This window comes from Notamacropus eugenii, chromosome 5 (genome assembly GCF_028372415.1).
Source record: "Notamacropus eugenii isolate mMacEug1 chromosome 5, mMacEug1.pri_v2, whole genome shotgun sequence".
NCBI lineage: Eukaryota > Metazoa > Chordata > Mammalia > Diprotodontia > Macropodidae > Notamacropus > Notamacropus eugenii.
Window position 1 is genome coordinate 310,838,678 of NC_092876.1, and position 20,684 is coordinate 310,859,361.

The 20,684-nt window shown below is 37.0% G+C and overlaps 1 long non-coding RNA gene across 1 annotated transcript; it reads left to right on the forward strand.

The window, feature by feature from the left end:
• Positions 1-18,052: 18,052 nt before the first annotated feature.
• On the forward strand, positions 18,053-19,840 carry LOC140509219 (uncharacterized). Its single transcript, XR_011968595.1, has 2 exons — positions 18,053-18,171; positions 19,365-19,840. It is a non-coding gene; the product is annotated as an uncharacterized lncRNA (long non-coding RNA).
• Positions 19,841-20,684: the final 844 nt, after the last annotated feature.

The following is a 20,684-nucleotide window of genomic DNA, read 5'->3' on the forward strand; positions in this document are numbered from 1 at the left end:
GCTAGCTCAAGCCCCTCCCAATGTCTTGAAGTCTTCCCTGTTCGCCCAACTTCTGCTTTTTCCTCCTTTTCTGAAATCCTATAGAGTTTGCCTGTACCATGCAATGTAGCATTTAGCAGCATTTGATTATTAACTTATACCAGGAAGAGACCTTAGAGATCATCTAATTGAACTTCCTCATTTTACAGATGAGACAAAGTCCAAAGAGTAACTTGTTCAGTCATATAGGTAGAAATTGACAAAGTGGCAATTCAAATTCTCCGGTATCTTGTATTGTTTTGCAACCATTTTGCATGTGTAAGTTTTGCATTAGATTTTAAGTTCCTATCACCTCAGTACCTAGCATAGTTCTAGTCAGGGTTGGGGAATCTGCGGCCTCAAAGCCACATGTGGCCCTCTACATCCTCAAGTGTAGCCCTTTGACTGAATCTAAACTTCACAGAACAAATCCCTGTAATAACAGGACTTGTTCTATAAAACCTGGACTCAGTCACAAGGCCACAGCTAAGGACCTAGAAGACCACATGTGGCCTCAAGGCTGCCTGTTCCTCACCCCTGTTATAGGTCATAATGAACACTTGGGAAATACTTTTTGATCAGTTTATTGATAAGGTTCATATACAATAATGTAACTATCTGAAAATGGCAATGTTCTTTGTGAATTCTTAGATGGGGCCTTCCCAAAGACAGAGAAAAAATTGATTTGAATTTTAAAACAACAATATTTACTAGAATGCCATAGGATTTCTGGAAGAAATCTTCAGAATCGTTAAATCCTTTCAGCTCTTCTCCCAGACTCAGTGTTAGAATCTGCTGCTGCAACATCCCTGAAACAAGATGGTGGAGGTCAGAGTCAACGGACTGGGCTGTATTAAGTGCCTGGTGACCAAGTCTACATTCAACTCAGATGGAGTAGACGTTATGGTCATCAGTTACCTCTTCATTGACTACAATTATATGGTTTATATGTTTCAGTATAATTCCACCCATGGCAAGTTCAAGGGCACTGTCAAGGCTAAGAATGGAAGGCTAGTGAACGATGGAAAAGTCATTATCATTTTCCAAGAGTGAGATCCTACCAATATTAAATGAAAAGATGCTGGAGCCAAGTATGTTGTAAAACTGACTTGTGTTTTTACCACCATGGAAAAGACCCAGGCTCACTTGAAAAATGGAGCCATGGGAGTTATTATCTCTGTCCCTGTCTTTCTAATAACAGATTATATAGCTGTTATTATCAGATATCCTATATCTGATGCCCTAATGTTCATGATGGGAGTAAACCATAAGAAATAGAGTAATTTCCTTAAGACTGTCAGTAACACCTCCTTCACTAATAACTGTTTGGCCCCCTTGGCCAAGGTCAGTCATGACAACTTTGGCATTGTGAAAGGACTCATGACCACAGTTTATGCCATTACTACCACCAAGAAGACATTAAATTGCCCCTCTAGCAAGCTACGGCATGATGGACATGGTGCTGCCCAAAACATCACCCCTAGTTCCCCTGATGCTACTAAGGCTGCAGGCAAAGTCATACCTGAGCTGAATGGGAAGCTCACATGTTTCTACTCCCTTCCAAGTTCCTGCTCCCAGTATATCTGTTATGGATCTAACCTGCCACCTAGAGAAATCTGCTAAATATTATAAAATCAAGAAAGTGCTGAAATATCAGAGAGACACTTGGGCTATACAGCAGACCAGGTTGTAATGTGACTTTCACAATGACATCCACTCTTCTATCTTTGATGCTGGCTCTGGTATTACCCTCAATAACAATTTTGTTAAACTGATTTCCTGGTATGACAATGAGTATGGTTATAGCAACTGTGCAGTAGACCTCATAGTCTAAATGTCCTTCAAGAAGTAAAGTAGATAACCATGGGTTCTCATCCCAAACCAAAAAAGAACTTCCACGACTGGAGAGCCCACATCCACAATCTATGTTCCTGTACCAGAGATCCCATGCCCCATTCACATCCTTCCCCTAAAGTACCCCTGTAGTATGGAGGAGATGAACAGAGTTCTATATCTACATTTAAAATCACCATATTCAGTGAAAAAAATAAAATAAAATTATCTAATCCAACCACCTCATTTTACAGATGAGAAAGTTGAGGTTCAAAAAAGAGAAAAATCTTGCCTAAGATCATATAGGGAACAAGTAGCAGAACCCAGATTTGAAATCAACTCTTCTGGCTCCAATTCCAAGGCTCCTTCCACTATATTACATTACCTCCAGAAAATCTTTTTTTTTTTTATTAAAGTTTTTATTAAATTAAAAAATGACTTATGAAAGGAAAAAAAATTAAGTAAAACTTTCTGTTGAGTTAACAATTATTTTGGAAAGATTGAATTAAACATAAAAATTATCTCAATTTACATAAAAGAATAAGACTATTTTACTACCACAATTCTTTTTCAACATGATCCTTTTATCCAGCCCATGGTGCTTTTATCTACTGTACGTTACATGTATGCCCAATTCTTTCCTACATACTAATTGTGATAGTACTTGTGAATTTCCATTCTTAACTCTGTAGTCTGTCGTTGATAGAAGGCAGGAAAAAGCTCCTGGGTTGGGTTCTTGGGATCTAACTGAACTTGTTACAACCAGCCCTGCTGCATCAGCTCTACTTGTAGGTAAGTAAAGACATACGCTCATCAATTTTACACTGGTGATTTAGAGGAAATACCTGAGGTCAGTAATTTATTTTTTTTCAGGGTTATAAAAGTAGATTTCTTCTTTGAAATTATGATGTACTTGAAAAACTGTATCATATGACTTTGGCAATTAGAAATATGATTTGTATTCAAAACAGCTGACGTAAAGTTGTTTTTTTTTTTAACCTCTGGCTGCATAGATTTATCCTTCATTGCACAGAGCACATGTTCCCATTCAACTTTTAATATTCTAGAGTATTTGATGTTTTAATGACTAAAGTTAGTGTTATTCTTATTTTTAAAATCTTAAGGCAGTTCATTAATTCATCGATTCTTTAATTCATTAATACTTGGAGTTTTATTCACCTAAAAACATTACTTATGACACAAGTACCAATTTATACATATTTCTAATTAGTTTTGCTTAGGCAATAAAAACAAAAAATGACCAAACTCCTAACATAACGTACGTATTATGGCATTTGCATGTGAATAGGATAATGACATGAACCATTTTGTTTAACAAATTGCCTAAAGCTCAGACAGAAAATACACACCTACAAAGATGATTTTACAGCAATTAAGGTGGTTTGGACTCATCTTTTCTCAAATATGATTTTTATTCTCAAAAATAATTATTGAATTGTCCTTTAATATTTGGTAGATAAAAGATTAATGCAACTTCATACTTGTAAGTCCCATAATAAAACCTCACTGCTAGAGAAAGGCTTAATTTCCAATATGAAAATAGGCCAGTTTCTTCATATGTACTATTATTTCTTTAGTTCTTCAGTGTATCTGTGATGGCCATCAAAATAGCTATCAACCTGGCTAACAACATATTCATGTCTTCTTACTCTACATGATTCTTCATGGAGTTCACCTACATGTCCTTTCAGAAGATCCAGCCAGTGGTCTCTTTCTAAGTTTTTTTACATCGAATGGACCATAGCTAAAATCCAGTATTTCCAGGTCAATTAAAAATTACTGTAAGCAGACAGAAAGAAGATGCTCAAATATCAAGAAGCCACAGCCAGGATCACACAAGATTTGGAAGCGACAACAATAAAGTAACAGAAAGCATGGGATGCAATATTCCTAAAGGTAAAAGCTGTAAGTTTACAACCAAGGATAGCTTACCCAGAAAAACTAGTATAATCCCACAAGGAAAGAAAATAAAACTTTAATGAAATACAGAACTTCCAAGTACTACAGAAGAAAAGATCAAAGCTGACTAGAAACTTTGAAATATAAACACAGGGATCAAGTGAAAGATTAAGAACAATACCAGCAAGCCATCAGAAGATATACAAGGGTGAGATGCCTGTGTTATAATAGGATGAGAAGATACTCCTCAGAACCTTAATACTATCTGAAGTCACAGATGAAGGGAAATAAAAATGAGGGACTAGGAATAGTTTTATTATGTTTTTAGGGTCTTAAAAAGAAAGGAAAGTAAGAAGAAAGCGATAAATTGGGGAGGGGAATAAACTTATCTCAAATGAATAAGCAAAACAGTATATAAAACAGTATATAAAAGAGAAGCAAGGAGTTAGAGGGAATGTCACTTGAACCTCACTTTCATTTGAACCAGTCAAAAGGAGGTAGATCTCACACACACACACACACACACACACACACACACACGTGGTTTGGAGTAGAAATATATTCAACTCAACATGAAAAGAGGAGGGAATGGAGAAAGTTAAGAGAAGAAATAAGGGGGAAGGTGAGGTGAAGGAGGGATTGGTCATAAGTACAAAAACAAGCCCTTCTAAACTGAAAGAGTGAATTATGAAAAAATGTAAAGGAAAAAATGGATAAGAACTTGTGATTGTGTTCTGGTAGAGGAGAAGGGAGGAAAGGCAGAACCATAGAAGCATATTGAATAAAAGCACAGAGCATTAAGGATGCACACACTCTTTCCTCACCACTTTCTTCTTCTTTGGGGAAAATATACCAAATCTTTAACTATACTCATTTGGAAGAATAAAAGGTCAAAAGTCTTTAGAGAAATAAGGTGGGGAAAAAAATGGAAACTCCTTCATGAATGTAAAAAAAGAAAAGAAAAGGTAATTCTTCAATTAATGAACAGATCTCAATGAATCAGATCTCAAAGTACAAAATAATCATCAAACAATTTGATTTTAGTTAAAAAAAAAATAAGTAGAGCAGATCAGGTTCACAAAAAATAGAAGGAAATTAATCTAACAGCCTAATGTTTGATTAACCCAAAGACACCATCTACTGGAGCAAGGACATTATATCTGACACAAGTGACTGAGAACAACACTTCACATGTTACACCAAGATAAGTTCCAAATGGACATATGAAAAGGTCACATTATTTTAAAAAATGATAGGAAAAAGGGACAAATTACCTTTTAGATCTAATGATAGAAGAAAAATTCATAATTAAACGAGGGATGAAAAAGATCACAGAAGATAAAATGGACAATTTTTGGTTTAATAAAATTTAAATGTTTTTGCAACAACAACAAAAAAAGAAACCCAATACAAATAAAATTAGAAATGAAAAAGTTAACTAAGAAAAATCTTTGCAACTAGTTTCTCTGATAATGATTTCATTTGCAAGGGTCATAAGGAATTAATTTAAAATTATAAGAATAAAAATCATTTTCTAACTGGCAAATTATAAAAAGATATGAACAAGCAAATTTCAAAGAAAGAAATCCAAGCTATCATTAGGCATGTGAAAATAAAAACACTCTATATAAAAAATAATTATAGAAATACAAATTAATGCAACTCAAGGATTCTACCTTACAGACATCAAATTGGCAAAGTTGAAAAAAAAGGAAAAATGACTAATGTTAGAGAAGCTGTGGGAAAGTATTTGCATTCATGCATTGCTGATGAAGATATGAATTGGTCCAGCATTTGGAAAACAACATTGAACTATGTCAAAAAGTTACTTTGACCCATCAGTACCAAGACAGGGTGAATATCCTTAAAAAATCAAAGAAAGAAGAAAAAAGACTCATATGTGCAAAAATAAAAATTCTAGCAATTCTTTTTGTAGTGGCAAAGAACTAGAAACCAATCAGGTGTCTTTCAAATAACTGACCAATGGAGTGGAATACTAGTATACTGTGAGAAATAACAAAAAAGATAGTTTCAGAAAAGCCTAAGAAGACTTGTATGAACTGATATAGCATGAAGTGAGCAGAAGCAGGAGAAAAATGTATACAATTGTTATTACAAATATTGTTACATTTTAAAAATAAACAACTTGAAAAGGCTTAAAAACTCCGATGAACACAATAACCAACCACCATTCCAGAGGACCAATGATGATGTGCCCTTTCCACCTTTAGACAAAGAGGTAATATACTATAAAATTAAATACACTTTTGGACAGGGCCAATATGTTTTGCTTGACTACACACATCTGTTTCATAGTTTTACTTGTTCTTTTCTTTTTTTACATATGTGAGGGACTTTCCAGTTTTTTTCCTTACTTCTCTAAAGATTTTTGACCTTTCATTCTTCTAAATGAATTTTGCTATTATTTTCTTCTAGGTTCATAAAATAGCCCTTTGGTATTTTGATAAGTATGACAGTGAATAAGTAAATAAATTTAGGATTGCCTACCCATGAGCAATTAATATTCCTTCAATTTCCATAAAGAGTATTTTATAGTTGTATTCATTTAATTCCTGTGTGTCTTGGTTAAATAAATTGTAAATAAATGCAGGTTAATTGAAAATAAAGAGTTAAAGAAGATTTAAGCTTACTCTTCTTTACTCTGGAAAACAGAAGACCACTGGTCAGAAGTTGTACAACAGAAACTTCTGACTGAACATCAGGAAAACCTTCCTAACAGTAATTATTACAACAATTGAACAGGCTCCCTTATACTGGAATACGTTTCCTGCCACTGGAGCAGTTCGAGGAGGAAATGAGTGATCACATTATCTAGTATGTCAGAGTTCATGCATTGTACAAGTGGTGCAATTAGATAGTAAAGAAAGGTTCTCAGCAGAAAAGTTGTCAAAGACAGGGAGGAGGAAATAGTTATTATTATTCACACTTGTATAGCATTCTATGCTTTACAAGGGGCAACTATGTGGCATAGTGGATATGACACTGGGCTGGGAATCAGGAAGACTTATCTTCCTGAGTTTCAATCTGGCCTCAGTCATTTTCTAGCTATATGACCCTGGACAGAGAGCTTAACCTTGCTCCAGTTCCTCATTTGTAAAATAAGCTGGAGATAAAATGGCAAATCATTCCAATACCTTAGCCAAGAAAACCCCCCAAACCAACAAGCTTAACAAAGTGATTTTCTTTACAATATCCCTATGAAATTGGTAGTGAACATTTTATTACTCCTATTTTACAGATGAGAATACTGAGTCACAGACATATTGAATGACTTGCCAATAATCATAGAGATAAAAATCTAAAAACATGGGATTTGAACTAAGAATTTCTGATTCCAAGTTCAATTTCAATTACACTCAGTCAAGACTCATGGAATAATGTAGAGCTTGGATAATGAAGCTTGAGTTATCAAGAGTGGTTTGTAAATTATGTTATGATTTAAATTTAACGTGCATGATTAACACTTTTTCCATCACTTTCTTAAGCCTAGATAGCCAACAAAACCATAAATCTAGACCTGATTTTTAGCAGCTATTTTCAAAGTATAAGCAATCCGCTCCTATAAGAAGATACAAACTAGCTCCAGTCTAACCCACCTGAAACATTAAACACTTAGTCAATCAAAACATGAAATGCAATCTTTGAGTTGGTGTGGATGATCTGTGTAAAACTGTGCTTCTGTTTAGTGCTCTCGATGACAGTGATCAGTGCCTGAGAAGAAGCCAACCAGGGCTATTGATTCAATCCTTTATCCTGGCAGGAAGCTTTCATCTACTGAAAACTAACTCAATCAAGACAGGGTTTGAACTCCTAGTCTTGTCTTCTTTAGCACTAATTCTTGGACTACACTAAGTGGTTCAGGGGATAGCACGCTGAGTCTAGAGTCAGGAAGCCATCTTCCTGAATTCAAATCTGGCCTCAGACACTTACTAGCTGTGTGACCTTGGACAAGTCACTTAACTGTGTTTGCCTCAGTTTCCTCATCTATAAAATGAGCTGAAGAAGAAACAGCAAACCAGTGCAGCAGATTTGCCACGAAAACCCCAAATGAGATCATAAAGAATTGAACACAACTGAAAAACGAATTGACAATATCAGCTCCTTTTTCAACATTTTATTGACATGTAAAGTAGTACCAAAGAACCTGTAAGCATTCTAACTAGATGCTGAAAACCTAGTGTCAAATACCGGCTCTTCTACCTATGTCACCATAGGTATGATGCTTCTGGATTTGAGTTTCCCCATTAGTTATATGAGAAGTTTGAAGTAGAGGTTTCTAAGGTTCCCTCCAGCTCTACATTCTGTGATACTGAGATTTTAGGAGTGTGCGTGTGTGTGTGTGTGTGCGTGTGTGTGTGTGTGTGTGTGTGTGTGTGTGTGTGTGTGTGTGTGCACTTTGTGAGGGAAATGACGGGGTCTATAGTAAGAGAAAAAAGTTCGGGGAGGATATACTATTTGAATTTATGCTGGACACACTGAATTTTTCTCCAAGATGCCTACTAGACTGTGTGATGGCTCCAGCTTTATCCACCACAAGGTGGCAGGATAGAATTAGGAAATGAAATGTTCAATAGCCTCTAAATTGGCAACTTTACACAATCAAGAACCGAAGCAAAGTAGATCTCAGCAGGATTCTTGGAGAAGCAATCTCAAGCATTATGTTTAAGGGAACTTTTTCAGTTTTTGCAACATGCTAGTGTTTTGTTTTTGTTTCTTGCTTTTTCTTGTAAATTGGAAACTGCCTAGCTTTATCCCATATATTGTACAGTGTAGAAGAAACAATATTTGTTACTCATGATAACAAAAAATAGGCAACACAATATGTATCCGAAGATTATGCAACTTCTGAAAAAGTTATGGCATATGAGAGTTAGAGAACATTGCTGTGTTACTGCATATCCTTTACTAAAAATGGCAAACATGAATTCAGAGAAATGTGGGGATTCTTTTATGAAATAATGCACGGTAAAGAGAGCAGAGCTTAAAGGACATACACATACACACACACCACAAAGGTAATAAGGTAAATAAGTTCAACAGGGAAAGAAGACAGTTTCCTCTCAATTACAATAGATAATGTCAATATCCGTATAACAAAGTTAAAGTACATCCATCTCTTCTACTATTGATCTTGTCAGTTCCACACGTCACCACTAATCACCCCCTCCCCATATACTTTGTAAATATACACTTATTCAATATATTTAAGCTCCTTCTAGATGCTAAGCATCTGTCCATTAATTTGGGAATGGGATGAAGACAAAAATGAAAATTATTCCATTCTTAAATAGTTTAAATTTGATTAACATGGGAATAACAGGTACACATAGAAGTAAATACAAATATATTCAAAGTCAATCCAAAGTAATTTCAGAGAAGGAAAGACTTGGTGTTTGTGATTCTATAGAAAGGATGGGAGGCAATAAGATGGCTCTATCGAGCACTGGGCCTAAAGTCAAGAAGACCCGAGTTCAAATGTGACCTCACTAATTGTGTGACCCTGGGCAAGTCACTTAATCTTTGTCTAATTCGCTGGAGAAGAAAAGAGCAAACCTCTCCGGTATCTTTGCCAAGAAAATCCCAAATGAGGTCATAAAGAGTCAGATGCGACTGGATGACTGAGAAACAACAGAAGGAATTCAAAATTGTGACAGTAGTTAGGCTAGATGCCTTGAAAAATCCCTTCAAACCCTATGAGTAACCAATCATAGGAAGACAGGATTGTAAAGAGGTTAGTTTGAGTGTTTATTGGGAAAGTATCTGTTAGGTGAAAAGAAAATGCGTAAATTAATAAGAAGTTAAATCAAGACAAGTTTATTTAAACACACACACTCAATTGTGAGTTAGGAGATCTTGGATACCATAGCCCTAGCTCTGTCACCAAGTAGCTGTGTGACCTTGTGTATCCTATCCAAAATTCAGTTGCTTTATCTATAAAATAAGGATAGTAGAAGCTAGACAATAGTAGATGTTCTCTAAGGTCCCTTCCAGTTATGTTCCTATGATTTAATACTAAAAATGGCTCATATCCCGGGGGCCACTACATCCTACTACTCCCTAGAGGCCTCAGGCTCTAAAAGTTACTCTGGAGACCTCTCCATAGGAAAATGGCCAAAATGGCAGCAGGTTTGAGGTGGGCTATAAGGAAGAACTTCCAACAATGTCCATAATGATGATAAAATGGCATCCCATAAATGCACTGTTGTTATTCCTTTCCCATAAGTATAATGTGCTGTTGTTCATCCTTTGTCTTTGAAGAGCAAACATATATAATTTGTGTGTTTTGGAGGACAGTCATTTTTGCTTTGTTTTTCAAAGTGTTCTAATATGTTTATTTTATTAGCACCTTACCCCTAAAAGGATATAACCATGATTTTCATCATGTTATAGAACAGAAGACTGAGAGACAAAGAAGTTACATGGCTTGCTCAGTCATGTTAGTTAGTCTTACCAGTTAGTGTCTGAACAGGGACTGGAATCTAATAAAAAAATTCATATTTTTTCAATACAACTCTGGGAGGTAGGTAACATGAGAATTACTAACATTTCTTCTCCCCTCATTTTACAGAAGAAACTAAAGCTCAGAAAGAAAAAAATTACTTGTCTGTAGTCATACAACTGTTAAGTGACAGAATTAGAACTTGAACTTATGTTTTTTAGCTCCAGGTTTAGTATTCTAGTATCTTATTTTATATCATGCTGACTCCTGTCCCTTAGACTCCTGTCTCCTGCAACTGTTTTCTTGAGCTAGAGAATCTGGGTTCAATACCTGGTTCTGCCCCCTTAGTATCTATTAAACAAGTCACTTAACATTTCTGGACCTCAGTTTCATTTGTAAAATGAAGGGGGTTGTGCCAGATGAGTCTCTTTCAGATCTAAATCTATTCTACTCTTCCTATAGTACATAAGTACTGGGAAACACTTCTGAAAAAGGTCAGAATCTCTGCATTGACTGGTAGTATGTTTTTGTTTGTGTGTTTTAATTGAACTATATAGCTATGAGTCTCAGATAATTTGGTTGCATTTCTCTGGAGGTAAGAGGCAGGACTTATTGGCTTTTAGCTTTACAATTCCATCATAGTGTGACTTGGGAGACTCATTCTGTCATTCCAAAGTGGGCATGTCTCTTGGACTTATAGACAGCTCAGAGAGGTGCCTTACCTAGGGAGCTAGCCTTGATTCAGAGACAAAAGACACATTGCTGAGGTCTGACTCTCCTGATAACTCTCTGTCCTGTGACACTATCCTGACACATGTCATGTCAGACATGATGCTCAGTCTCTGCCCTTCTGGGCAGAATTGGCCCTGGGCAGATGCTCTCCCAGCTGTTATAGAACATCCACAGACTAGTCTTGGCATACAGATAGCTTCCTTTTTGCTCCTGCTCTTTCAGTGGAACAGAGCAAGAGCCCTGAGCACGGTCATGTAGGTGGCAGACAGAGCCCCTACTAGAGCCAAAGCATGGGCTTCAAGTAACCCAGCTAATGTATTCCATTTTGTATTATTTCAGCATTTAACTGAATGAATTGTTCAGTTGTTTTGCTTCTTTTCCTTACTTTTTCTCGAGTTTCTGGTCTACATACAAGAACATATGAGTTAATGGAGATATCTTAGACCAGAACCGTTGAGTACATGTTCATATGCTTCCCTTGAAATCCTTTCTCTCTAATCCGTGCTCATTGGAGCCTTAGAGATCCAGTTCTTCAAGGTTCTCCTCCCACATGAAGTCTTCCCAAATTAGGCTCTCCCACATGTCTACTCCCTCTGCTGAGAGTGTTAATCATTTATTCTGAGTTTCTCCAGCACTTAAATAGTATTAAAGCTTTAGTGTAAGTGATTTTAGAAATAATCTCATTTTGCAGGTGACAAAAAGAATGGAAAGGATTCTTCCAAAGTCTTCCAAAACAGGATTCAAATCCCAAACCCCTAATTCTTAGCCTTTTTTTCCCATTATGCCACACTCTTTCTTGCTATTACTATTACTGGTCTAACCAAATCTAACTAATATGTCCATATCAAGAAAGATGGTAGATCCACCATCCTGCGCACAGAGTATTTGGATTCAAATGCTCAGGTCTACTACAATGTGCAAAGCATGGACTATGGATGGAGCATCATCGTTGTGGTGGAGAGAATAAGTAGTATCAAGAATCTGTGGCAAGAGATAGACTAAAGAGATACATTATTGTGTAGAGGCTAAAAGATTGTGAGTAAGTCTTGTGTTTGTGGGATGGAATCCCAGGCAATTTGAGGGGTGTCAGTTGGTGGTTTGGGGGTGACTTGGCATAGATTCCTTGAGGGATGAGTTCACAGCTAAGGTGAATATCACTTTGTGGGCTTTTAGGGAGAATAGAGGGTTGAGCCAGTGCATGAAAGTGGCCGACATCCTGTCCCAAGTCTATACAGCTAGCCAGCACCACTGGCTATATAATACTGGGTCTCATTGCTAATGTTCTTCCTACCCTCCCCCAACCAAGCAATTCTAACAAAGAAAATAAGCATCAGTTTCTTACATTAAAAAAAATAATAAGGAATTAAGTCTTCTAAGATTTAAGTCTTGGTGTCTAACCAAGTCAAGTCATCTAACCTCTCTAGACCTCTAATTCTTTATCTATATAATGACTTATCTTTATCTGTACACAATCTCCAGGCTCTCTCTCAGTGCTTAATCTTATGATCCCATTTAAGATGAGCACTGACAAAACAGAATGCGTCCAGAGAAGAGCAGTCATGGTGTGAAATAACCATATCAGGGTACTGTAAGAAGGGATCCCTACTCTGGGAGCGAGGATGAGTTTCATGAACTCAAAGTGGCTTATGAATCTAAGGTTGTCTATTCATAGAGAATAAATGTTTTGCTAAGACATGACTAAATGTCATGTGTAGACTTATGAATTAATTTTGCCCTGTTTTAAAGCTATTTATTAGTACTTTCATTTAAAAGTATGTCCTATCTCTACTTGGGTTCTTTATGTTAATAAATTAGTCTGTTTAGTGAAGTTTTGAATGGTGTTGGTATAATATGAAACTTTGGAACATCCACTGATTCAGAAGTTGAAGGATGTGGGTTTGAATCTGGCCCTATTACTTCTATACTGTGTGACCTTGAAAAAGCCACTTCATTTCTTCAGGTCTTAGTTTCTTTTTCTTTCTTTTTTTTTTTTTTTTTGATAATTTTAAAAATTTTAAACTTATTTACAAAATAAGAAAAGAAAAAAACAAACTTAAACACAAAACAAAAAATAAATAAAATTTTACCATGTGTACAGTAGAATATAAGGATTCAAAATATAAAGGAATCAATTTCCATTTCAAGAAAGCCTGTATAATAAATACTACATATTGTGTTCAGAACTGTCCATCTTTTCTTTACCTCCTTGTAGGTTTTATTTTGTTCTCTACCGTGTACTTTTTACTTTACCCCAAGAAGGTTGCAACTAAGCATGGAAATATCTGTGTGTGCATATACATATACATACATATATGTATACACACATTCATATATACATATATACCCATAAAGTAAAAATATATACATACATAAATTAATGTGTACATACACATACATAGATATCTGTATTCATAGATATATACATTCACATGCATCTATGTAAGACCCTGCTGTACTTTGTGCTGTTTCTCTGAGGCTGGATAAACTTTTCTTTCCTAAGTTCAAGTCTTTCCATATTTTTCTAAATACACCAACTTATCATTTTCTACACCACAGCATGATTCCAGCCTTATACTGTCTAGTTATTTTAACTACTCTAAAACAATATTGACTAATATGACTGACATATAGTACAGTTTCCCTTTTTTTCTCTTTTGATTAAATCTATTTTAGCCATAATTTTGTCTAAGATCATGATTACTACCTCTGCTTTTTTTCCCTAATAAATTCTACTCCTGATCTTTTATGTTTATGTGTATCTCTTATTTCTAGAGTCTTAATTTCTTTATCTGTGTTATGAGGAAGTTACACTATTTGATCTCTAAGTCCCTTCTAGTTCTAAATCTACGATCCTGTTCTTTCAGATGGACCTGGGGTGATGTTTTTAGGCAGCCATTAGGTGGCAGCATTGACTTATGATCCAACTCCAGTTCCTCTCCATTACCCAGTTCTCTTCCATTCCTAGTGACCCAATTCAATTGTTTTGGCATTTACAAATAAAAAGAGACTTTGGTTCTCTAGTTTCTCTAATCAGGTTGTCAAACTTTCATTCATTTCTCCTTAGGGGCTGTTTTTTCTTAGCTGCACTCTTTGAATTCCATTCAGCCATCATCATCCCCTCTCCCCACTTCCTACTTAAGAAAAGCTCATCACCAGGAAATTCATCATCATGGAAATTGCATTAGCTTTGGGATGCACACCTCATCAGAACCCTCAGTAGCCTCTGCCCCTATGATTGGAGGGCTAGAAGAAGGGGCAAAAATTTCCAAAGTCTCCATAAAAGAGGGCTGAGAAACCCAGTCAACTCTCCATCTCCATCAACTGCATTCTTTGGTATCCAGTGCACCATCACCATGCCCCCATGCCAGGTACGTTCTCCCAACATCCTTCCCCATTCCCACCCCCACCTTTTAAAAAGCTTTTATGTGCTGTCCTCATTTTATTGTCAACTCCCTGAGACCAAGAACTGTCTTTTTAAATTGTATTCCCAGGGCTTAGTACAATGCCTGGCACCTAGTAGGTGTTTTTAATAAATGTTACTTATAGTGTACTTTATTAAAGAATTAAGTCTTCTAAGAATGTGCAAGCCAAAAGGAAACTTACAGATCAATTGGTCCATACTCCTCAGTTTACAAGTGAGGAAACTGAGGCCCATAGAGAAGTGAAATGACTTGCCAAAGATCACACTGCTCCACCTAAAATCTCTCTGAGAATCTCTGACAGAGAATCTGTCTGTCAGTCCCCTTCTTTCCACTCATATGGTGACTACCCTTGCATTTTTCACCTGGACTACTTTCACAGCCTCCTAACTGGTAACCCTGCTTTCAGTCTCTCACTTTTCTAATCCACCCTTTATACCCCTCCCCAACTAAAATTAGGACATAAGTCCGAGGGTATTTAACAGTTGACTTGGGCAAGGAGGGGGAGGGGGGACGTTGTATACATAATACACTTTTAAGTTTGATCTGCCTTATAAAAATTTCCACTATCACTTTCTTAAGTCTAGACAGTTAACAAAACAATAATGTAACCCCCTTTTTGCAGCATTGGCTGATTTCTGAGGTGTAAATACCCATGCTGAAAATTTTGAAATCAGCTCTTGGAAGCAAGTATAAGCTGGTTCCAGAATCCCTTTCAGAGGTCTTCTTTTGTCACTTTTCAGTAATTCCCCATTGCCTCAGGAATAAAGTACAGTCCTTCAATTAGAATGACTGTCTTAAGTTGTTCTCTGAACTCCAAAATCCATCTCCCTTCTTCATGCCTCAGTGGTCTTCTATGACAGTGATAACCTCCCTTCTCACCTCCTATCAAAACCTTCACCTTCTTTCAAGGTTCAGTTCAAGTGCTACCTCCTATGTGAAGTATCCCTCACTTGGCTATACTCTCTCCTTACTCATATGGCTTTCCATTTACTTAGATGTCTACATGTTGTTCCTGTCCACCCATCCAATAAAATGTAAGTTGCTTGAGAACAGGGACCATTTTCTTTTTGTCTTTGCATCCCCAGAGGCTTGCATACAGTAAGCAATCCACACATATTTATTGAATTGAATTAATTGAAAATTACAACCTCCTTTTCGCTGACTCTAGGCCTCCCATTTCCCCTTCAGTCCCCTTCTTACTCCCCCCTCCCCCCCCCCCCCATAGATAGGACAAGGAAGAAGTGGGAAGGGAAACAGAGAACCTGAGCTGTAGGAAAGGATAACTACAGATGTGGTTTATGACAGATCATTTCTCCCATAGGGACCAAGAAGAAAAATGTGAACTCAGGATGACAACATTCAATTTCCAACTGTCCTTAACAAAGTTTCTCTGCAATGGGACCTACCTGGCTCATTCGTTCTCTCACTTATATGGTAATATTGAGCACTGAACAGGTAGTCAGATTAAACTTTGGTTCAAATCCCAGCTTTGCTACTTATTGGTCATATGACCTTCAGTAAAATCATGTCACATCTATTAGCTTTAGTTTCTTTATGAATAAAATGAGAGAATTGGAGTAGATGATTTCTTTTTTCTTAATTTTATTTTAATGTATGGAATAGAATAAGCATATCCATAATGTAGTATAATAAAAAGATGATTGACATAAAACTGCAGATCTGTTTTTGTACAACTTGTTATTCCTTTAAAATATATAATTAAGTTATCATGTAAATTTCTTTATTTCCTTTTTTCTTCCCTCTCCCCCCACCTCCTAGAGATGGCTGCCATTAGACACAAATAGTTATATAGATGGAAAAATTATTCTATCCATACTTCTATTAATCATTTCTTTTTCTGGGTGCAGACAGTGTCTTTCTTCATATATCCTTTATAGTTATTTGGGTATTTATAATAGCCAAAAGGGGCAGCTAGGTGGTGCAGTGAACAGAGTACCAGTGCAGGAGTCAGGAGGACCTGAGTTCAAATCTCACCTCAGACACTTGACACTCACTAGTTGTGTGACCTTGGGCAAGTGGTTGCCTCATCCTGGGTCTTCTCCCATTATCCTGATGAATATCTGGTCACTGGATTCAGATGGCTCTGGAGAAGAAGTGAGGCTGGTGACCTGCACAGCCCTCCCTCACTCAAAACAAAGTCCAGTACAAGTTATGTCATCATTTCTCTGATGGCATGGTCTTCTTCGGCAATGAAGGATGAACACACAATAGCCAAAATACTTATTAGCTCAAAGTCATCCTTAAAACAATATTGCTGTTACTGTACACAATGTTCTCTTGGTTCTGCTTAATTTAATATGGCTGAACAAGCTGTGGTATATGATTGTGATAAAATGCTACTTTACTATTGAAAATGATAAGCTTGATGGTCTTAGAAAAGCTTGGAAACACTTGCACTAAATAATGAAGAGTGGATGATTTCTAAAGCACCTTCTTTTACTCCTTAATCTTCATTTTCTTCTTTTTTTCTACTTCCTCCGTTTCTCAATCTGTTTCTGTCTCTCTCTCTTCTCCTCTCTTCCTACTTCCCAGTTTTCTTTTCTTTCATTCTCTCTACCTGTCACTGAGAAGGAACAGATTCGAAACAATTCACAGGTCAACTCCCTTTCCTGAAATGCACTCCCTCCTCACTTTGATCTGTTACAATTAACGTGGCTCAGTTTATATACTTTCCCTTCTATGTAACTTTCCTTTATTCTACCCACTCCAAGTTGTTAAGATTCTCTCTCCCCTCAAATTACTTTGTGCTACACTTATGTCAGCAATAATTTCATAGAACATATGCTCTGGATCTTTGAGAATGGACAGACCCATTGACTTCACTTTGCTGAAATGATGCAGCAACTCCTGATTGGTCTTCACATGTCCCCATAATGGGTGGATTGTATGAAAGCTTATTGGCCATGAAGTCAAAAGAAGTATCCCCCTTCATAAGTTTTAAGTGCTGTAGAAAATGTTTACCCTCTTTCTCTTTTGGACATCTCTCTTTTTACCCATCTCTCTCAGGACATAACTTGGCACCAGTTTTTCCCTTGACAAGTAGAGGATATTTATCAGACACCAAGACTTCTCCCACAATGTAATCAAGTTATTTACTCAGTCAAACCCAGATTTATCCTGAGGGTGGCCTGAACTCAAAGAGAGAGAGCCAGGCTTTTTCTCATACTCTCTGAATTGTTATGCCCATACATCCAAGTAGAACTCTGGGGAGAGCCTCTACAACAAAGCTTAGCTTTGGCTCATATTTAAGGTCTCTACAGGAAAAAGTTCTCAAAATTGAAAAAGTACTTTTCAGATATAGGATACTTAGTTATGTTCCTTCACCATAAAAAAATGCCTAAAACACAAAAGATACATAAGATTCATTAACAAATTCTTAGAACAAAATAGCCCATCACACTTATACTCTCTCTGGAGGTAAATACAACTCTATATGACTTGAACAGACATTTCACCATAGATCTACGTTGCCTAAGTAACTCACAACTCCCAGATCTTCTGACCAGCCCCGTACGACTCTATATTACCTTCAAGTTCAGAATTACCCTGTTAGTGGTCATCTTATCCTCTGAAAAATGATGAAATTACAAGAAATGTCTCCCACTCTTCAGTCAGCACTGACTAAGGAATTCTCAACTTCTTGAACTCAAGAGTTAGCCACAAAGTTCTGGAATATCCACTTCTCAGGACTTCTCCTGTAACCAACACAAAAAACCAAAGAGACAGCGAGGGATCTAAGTAAGATCCATTCTCAGGATGACCTAGGTAAGCATTCATTTTCTCTGCCATGTATCCAAGTGGTAACCACCATTGCTGCTGGGGGAGAGAGGGGAATTCCCTCCTTCCTTTGCTAGAAATTTAAGAGAGAAATTGATTCTGTATCTGTTCCTAGAGAAGATGGACTGAAAGAGAGGGGCTTGAGATTTTCTACAATTCTTATAGAAAGGATATTCCTCTTGAAACTGTAACCAATCGTCTTTGATACAATGCCTGCCCCCCATTCCCAAGTCTGCTGTTTGTGAATCTAGCCATGCCTTTAACGAAGTTGTTTGAAGTTTCAAACTGTTTCCCTAGGGATTGGGAGAGTGGGGTGAGTTGATTTCCTGTAGTGTGATGGAGGATTTCATAGGACCCTAAGGACCCTTAAAAAATATCTGGAACAGCCCCCTCACTTCATATGAGGAAACCAAAGAGAAGTTAAAGAACTTGGCCAAAGTTACGCAAATAAGTAGTAAGAAGGAAATAACTGGGACTGAACCAGGATCTCAAGACCCTATGCTGCTTCCACTGTAGAACACTGGTTTTTTTCTTATTTGTTCTAAAACCACCTCTTATTAATTTGTAGAAAAATAAAATATCACTGAGGATGCTGGTTCTATTTCACCAGAATGATGACAAATGCGACTCTTAATTTTCCTCATCTGGCCCATGGTTTCATGGTTTTCCAGTTCCCTATTCCAAGAAAATTTTCTCAGAGACACATGTTCTTCCCAAACTCCATCTGATTCTTTCTCAGGCTCTCTGTAAACCCTTAAATAAACAGAAAGAAGGTGAAGAAATAAATAAGCCCAAAGCAATCAACAGAGCATATACAAAACTAATTAGTTGCAAGTGAGGCAATATGAATCTATGTTTCTCTCAGAAACTTTCTACTACACACCCAATCCTCAACTCCAAGCTAAACCCTGATACTCTACCATTTTCCAGATCTATTACCTGGTGTAAAGATTTAGGAATATGAAGAAAAATAATTGCTGACCTTTCTGGCTCACATCTCTCTTTAGACAACCCAATTTCCAGAAACATATTTGGCTTGAAATAGTGGACCAGGAGATAGATAATTATGATGTATTGTGGAATGGTTCCCATCACTCCATTTCCCTCTCCCCAAACCTAAACTAGTCCCCAAATGGAAACTGGACAGTCTTTAATCTATCCAACTTTTCATCTCTCTGTAGTTCCCACCCCAACTATCACCAAAGTAAAGTCCACTAATCTCCAAAACAAGCAGAGAAAGACCTTGATTTCAGAAGAAAAGTGGAAATTTCTGCAGTCATTGAACACTGAGGAAATATGGAGGGCAAGAAAAAGAGAAGAGAGAAGCAAATGAGGAGCATGGATATTCTGAGGCTGCTCAGAATAAACCAGCAAAAGAACAGAAAACGTGGCAATCGGATTCCCTCAAATGCAGGCAAGGTCTTTAGATGGCTGTTGGTGCCCAAGTAGTCCATTATTTACTTATTTTAATCTAGTCCAATGACATGGTTCAAATCTCATTTGTTCTTCCTCTGTACTTAACCCTGACTTGTAAATGGATTCTGAGTCTGGATAAGCCTACAAGCATTTTTCTCTCCTTACTCACTCAGCTCCCCACCCCCACCCAATCCTGTGGAAGAAGTCAAAGAGTGAAATAAAGGAGACATTCTGAGAAAGACACATTTTGGGTTTTCTTGGCAAAATACTGGAGAGGTTTGCCATTTCCTTCTCCAGCTCATTTTACAGATGAGAAAACTGAGGTAAAGAGGGTTAAGTGACTTGGCATGGGTAACATAACTAGTAAGCGAATGAGGCAGATTTGAACTCAGGGAGATAAGGCTTCCTGACTCCAGGCTTGGCACTCTATCCACTGTGTCACCTAGCTGCCCCAAGAGAGTTGAAACATTCACCAAGCTATTATTTGAAGAACACCAATAGAGCCCTACTCTGTACAATAAATATATCCCTAAAATGGTGGTTGGTAAATTCAAATTCCAGTGACTTAACTCATCATCTCCCATGAACAATCATTCCAGATATATAGTCTTTACTTTTGATTAATCTTTAACAGGTAGAAAATCTTAACACTACTTTGTCCTGCTTCTTGCTACATGAAGAGTGGCTCCTGGGGATCTAAATGGCTAATGTTGAAAGAACAAGACATCAGAGTTGAGCTAATGTCATTGTCAGGGATTTTGAAAGCTTATGGAAAAACAAGAAAGGTAGCATAGGTTTGCAGAAAGTCAAGTTTCCCAAAATGAGAGGAGAGTGGAATTAGAAAACAGTAGTCTGGTAAGTCTGCTTTTGATTCCTGGCAAAATTCTAAAACATATTACCAAATGGATGGCTTGTAAATGTTTAACACACACATACACACACACATGCATACAAATATACATATATAAATCTGTCTATATCTACATGTACAAAGACACAGCATAGGTTCATCAGGAGCAGATCATGCCAAACTACTCACATTGCCACTTTTTTACTAGTCTACTTAACTGAAAAATTAGGAAAAT